Source organism: Cheilinus undulatus, linkage group 13 (genome assembly GCF_018320785.1).
Source record: "Cheilinus undulatus linkage group 13, ASM1832078v1, whole genome shotgun sequence".
Lineage (NCBI taxonomy): Eukaryota > Metazoa > Chordata > Actinopteri > Labriformes > Labridae > Cheilinus > Cheilinus undulatus.
The window spans coordinates 5,306,059-5,312,029 of record NC_054877.1 but is presented as its reverse complement, the minus strand read 5'-3'; positions in this window follow the sequence as shown (position 1 = coordinate 5,312,029).

Sequence of the window (5,971 nt, the reverse complement as noted above, 5' to 3'; positions counted from 1 at the left end):
TAAAAGCATAGCTTTAAGGTGACAGTGGAAATCAATGTTTTGACTTTCTATCAATCTGATTGGATAATTACTCAATCAATCAATCAATGGATTATTATAGATAGATAGATAGATAGATAGATAGATAGATAGATAGATAGATAGATAGATAGATAGTGGATAGATAAATAGATAGATGTAAATAGAAGACACTACCATGATTTGGTGATTTGGTACCAGATTCAGGCAAGAGAATAAATGCTTGGACAAAATATTAAAACATGAGGGTTTTTTATGGACTAAAACTAGACTAAAACTATAAAGGGTAGAAATGACAGAAAGGTGCTTTTTTAATCTGTGTGCATATGTGTTAGTGCTGGACCATTAAGTTTCAATTTCAATCACGATTTCAGATTCGTAAAATCATGTAAACAAGACAATTATGACCAAATGATTAGCTGGGTAACATAGATACATATTTCTTATTCTATATAGCAGTGGTTCACAACCTTCTAAGAAGAGCTTCGACCCCCCACCCCACCCACATGGAAAAATAAGGGACATATTACTGTCAAAAATCTTGACAAATTTGAACTGTTCATTGATAATGTCAAACACAGTAGATCAAACCACAAGTGTTATTAGCTGTTATTAGAACCAGGGTTTAAAGGATTTGGCATGTTGTAAAAGTTTCAGTATTTGTTGTTATACTTTGCCCATAAAGTAAAGCCATTTGTTGATAAATTAATCATTATTAGTTATCATTATTAGTTTATATATATTTGTGCTTTTTTTCAAATTTTTTCACACAATTACAGTCTTTTATATTATGGAGCAGAACTAATATGTTACGTGCAGGGTTATAATAGTTTTGAATTTTTCATTAGTTTTTATTTTTATTTCATTTTCACTGTGTTCAATTTTAGTTTAGTTGTAGTTAGTTTTTACTGCTAGTTTGTTAGTTTAGTTTAGTTTTTATTAGTTAAAGTGTAAGTTTTTTTTTCAGATATACGTCAGGGCTGAGTGAACATCAGATATTTTTAAAAAGTTTATTCAAACAGGCTACTCTTCACTTTTCATTTATTTATCTAAAGATGATGTTTGAATAAAACTCCAGACATAAAACTACCAATCAGATCAGGCAAGTTTACACTCTCCAGACTTGGGTGAAGCCCCAGTCGGTATGGTTGTGTCCAGACTAAAACTAAGGGTATTTTGTCATTATTTTTTATTTTAGTTAGTTTTGTTAGCACACTTTATAGTTTAAGTTCATATTCGTTTTTTGGTTAAGCTTAGTTTTCATTTAGTTTCAGTTAACTAAAATGATTTTCAAACTGTACTTTTAGTTATTTAGTTATAGTTAACTATAAAAACCTTGGTTTCTTGGTCATGTTGTGTACATATTTTGATATTTGGCATTATCTCTGGGCTAAATGTGTATATCATGTACTTTATTCGCAGTATTATGATGGTGTTGTGATTGTTTTGCTGTAGCTACCCTTCAATGACTGTCCATGTTTGGTGTAACACGGTACAAAAGTACATTTGTCTGTAACACAGTAGTGTAATGTGTCACTGCTGCTAACTTAGTAATCCCATTAAATTTATTGTAAAATGATCTCGTCACTTGTGTCAGTGTAAATCCTCCAACTACATGTAAAACAGGAGCACAGAAAAAACAAATCAAGTGTCCCTTTTTCACTCTTCAGGTAGCTTTTGCTGATTCCGGTGACTTACATGTTAGCTCAAGTCCCCCAAGGGAGGAAAGGAGAATGGTAAAGTGGTTCAAATGAAGACATCTTTAGAGATACGAACACTACTTCAGATTTGTTGCACAAAAGGCCAAGAATGTGACGGTGATGAGTAAACTGTGCCCTGGTCAGAAAAAACTCTCCAGTGCTGTGAACTCCACATCAAATCTTTCCAAACCCGTGCAAAGGCAGCAACACGAAGCTAGAGGCTAAAGACCCCCAGAGGTCACATGAGGTACCTGCATGAGGCCGACACCTATTAAGCAGCCAAAGCTTCATTTTCAGTAACAACACTCAAAGCTGCAATTAATAGTCTTGTGTCACCAGATATGGTGGAGGAAACACTACCTAATGTGGCCTTGTTACCTCCACCGAGGAGGTTATGTGGTCGGGTCTGTTTGTTCATTTGTTTGTTTGTTAGCAAAATAACTCAAAAAGTTGTGGACGGATTTTGATTAAATTTTCAGGAAATGTCAGAAATGGCATAAGGAAGAACTGATTAGATTTTGTGAGTGATCCAGATCACCATCTGGGTCCAGGAATTTTTTTAAGGATTCTGTACTATTGGAAGATAGGGCTTATGGCGGAGCTCTGCGCTGTTACTACTTTACACCAGGAGATGGCGGACATAAGTAACTTCAATCCCAGCATCATTTTGGCTGTGTTTCCATTCAAAGTTTTGGAGTTAATACAGTTTGAAAGATGCACACCCGGTTGAGGAGACGAGTCGGAGTGTAACAGAGCGAAAGTCAGCGAATTGTAGCGAGAATACTCACAATGCTGGGAGGAATAGAGGAATATTCACCCTCTGCCATGACTTCCAGTCGTCCAGTGAGACCATGGGTGAGACTGTAAGTGCATCTGTTGGCACCATCAGGCAATGCTTCCGCCATGACAGTTCACCTATAGTGAAGCCAATGCTTTGCCTCACTGTGTTTCCACCCCACCGGGAAGGGAGTAATCAGCAAATATCGTGGTGGGGGGCACATGGGGACGGATCCAGAAGTTTTTTAAAGGATTCTTCACTACTGGGAGAAAGGGTTAATGGCGGAGGTCTGCACTCTATGAGTGCTTTTCTAGTTCTTGATATAGCTTTCTTTGATTTTCGAAACTTTGCTTGCACTATTTTATGTTAGCTCTGTGGATCAAACATTCCTATAATTTATCTTCAGTCTCAGCTTAAGTCTCATTTTCCTTCGCTCAACATTGTTTTGTCCTTGGTGGGATCAGAAGTTCAATGTCGGTTCACAGCAAGTCAGGGTTAGAGAGGCCTTCTCTGTCCCATCGAGCTATTCTTGTACCTGCTGATGATCAGGTTTCCAGTTCAGACACATCAGGTGCTGCTGTGAGCCTCCCACAGTCAACAGGGCTACTCTGGATCTGGTGGCACTCTTTAGAGGACAAGGAGGAGGGGTACATCAAACTGCAGAGGCTTAACAAGAGGGACAGAAAGCGTGAGATTATGTGCATTTTTCAAAGGTGTTTTATTGTTAGTGGGATGCTTTCAGCTGCTGGGCTCAATGTGAATGAGTTCAGATTGGAGATAGAAAAACAACAGACTGGAGAAGCATTCACTAAAGTAAAAGAAGAGGCAAAAAACACAGAAGTATTCATACATGAGTTTAAACAACTAAACAGGACGGCTGTCACATTCAGAATCATATTAGGACTGGATAATAAGGATTAATGTGTGAGCAGCCCAGCAATGATGCAGCTGGTGAATATAAATCTAATTCTAATGAGGTATTGTTTTGCTAAGCAGACTAATCTTTTGCAAACCTTCATAATTTGCCACATGAAGTTTTATTGTTCATGTTTTGCAGCAGTGAGCTACTTATCACTTAATCTGAATCAAATTTAATTAAATCAAACTTTACTTAACAACTTTTTTTTTTTTTACAAATCAAGCAGTCTGGAGATCACTAAAGATCTGATAATCAGACAGACATGGTGTATATGCATTCATTATCATAGCTTATTCTCAGCACTCATGTTGTTACGATGTTTTCACTCTTCTCCTGACTTTGATAAGAGTTTGATTTAGTAGCTAGCTCCTCTCAAGAGTGATAAATCATGTTTTTATATGACAGCAGCTGCCTGTCCAGCTCAATTGCATTATGCAGTTTATTCCGCAGGTCCTGCTTTGAGTGTTTTGTTGCTCTGATTGATCACGGACTTTTGTGCAAAGCTTGACGAAAATCTCTCAAAGTGTTCTTGAGATTCAATATATGGACAGAAGTATTTGGCCACACCTGAATTATTGAATTCAGGGGGTTGCAATCAGACCTGATGCCACGTGTTTGTAACATGAAGCATCTCGCCATGCAGTCTACATTTGCGAACATTTGTTATCCTAAACGGGTCATTCTAAAGAGCTCTATGGCTTCAAGCGTGGTGCTGTGATGGATGCCACCTTTACAATAAGACAATGTGTTGAATTTCATCTCTGCTGGATACTCCACAGTCAGCTGTAAGTGATATTAGTAGAAAGTGGAAGCGTTTAGGAACAACAGCAACTCAGCAACAAAGCAGAAGACCACGTAAAATCACAGAGCAAGGTCAGCGACTGCTGGTGCATTGTGAGTAAAAGTCCCCAATCCTCTGTTGATTCCATAGCTGAGTGTAAGCAGAAAAACCGTGCAACGGTAACTTCAAGGAATGGGTTCAATGGCAGAGCAGCTGCATGCAAGCTTCAGATCACCAAGTCTGGCAACAAGTGTCAGATGGAGTGGTGTAAAGCACCACTGACACTGGACTGTGGAGCAGTGGAAGTATGTTCTGCAGAGCAAGGCCGCCCATAAGAAGGGATAAAGGGGAGAAATTTCTGGGGCCTAGCCAAATAGGGGGTCCTTGTATGGTGTACCATCGCTGTCAAAAGTCTGTATGCATAACTTTGACACTTTGTATCCGTGTTTGAAAACTTTGTGCGTAAATAAATGCTTTGTACCCCAAAAAAAAGGTTTTGTTTATATAAGTCAGCAAATTATGAGTGTTTTTATGTAAGTATGAATCTAAAAGCTACAACTTCAAGCAGTCACGAATACGAATCTGATTTCTACGCATACGAACTTGAGTCCTTGGGTATGAGGTGAAAAGCATTCAAATGACATCACCGGGGTCACAAGCAGGTCGTAGGGAGACTAATTGAGCCCTGATTCCGCCGATCACACATGCGCAATGATGTCTGACAACGGGGACGCTGCTGCTGCTAGCTCCGACTCCGCATAACAGGTAAAGAAAATAACGTGATATTTTATCGACATTTTCAGTATTTTTTTGATAACACTTCATAATAATATAGATTTTTTAAACACATACAAGTTGTAGCATCAGCCCACGAGGTTGCAAGCTAAAATTTTCTCATATGTAAAACGAGCGGTCAAGCCCTCGGTGTGAAAGCAGGAGGAGCAAAACTTTTACACAGGGCTCAGCTGCTACAACTTGTATATGTTTAAAAAATTCTATATTATTATGAAGTGTTATCAAAGTAATACTGAAAATGTCGATAAAATATAACATTATTTACTTTACCTCTAATGCGGAGTCGGAGCTAGCAGCAGCAGTGTCCCCATTGTCAGCCGTCATTGCGCATGTGTGATTGGTGGAATCGGGGCTCAATAGTCTCCCTATGACCTGTCTGTGACCCCAGTGACGTCATTTAAACACTTTTCACCTCGTACCCAAGGACTCGAGTTCATATGCGTAGAAATCAGATTTGTATTTTTGACTGCTTGAAGTCGTAGCTTTTAGATTCATACATAAAAACACTCATATTTTGCTGACTCATATAAACAAAAACATTTTTTGGGGGTACAAAGCATTTATTTATGCACAAAGTTTTCAAACACGGATACAAAGTGTCAAAGTTATGCATATAGACTTTTGACAGCGATGGTACACCATATCCTTGGAGGTCAGGAAAATCATTGTCCGTTTTAAAGTTAATCTGTGATAACCATGTTTTATATTTAACCTGTATAGTAACCACCCCTGTCAAAAAAATCAGAAATTAATTTTATCTATTTATGCTGTTGTACAGTATAGGCTTTTCAAAATTTCATCCCTTTTTCTGACAACAGAAAACACTTTTTTCATTGCTCATGTTAAATGTTATCATTGTGGATGGGCACAGTAACTGAACCATTTGGAAAGTAATGTCAGACTCCTTGGCTAATCTATAATATGCACAAACATCAGGTTGCCACAGAATAAAGTAGAAAGAACTGAAATAACTTTAAGGG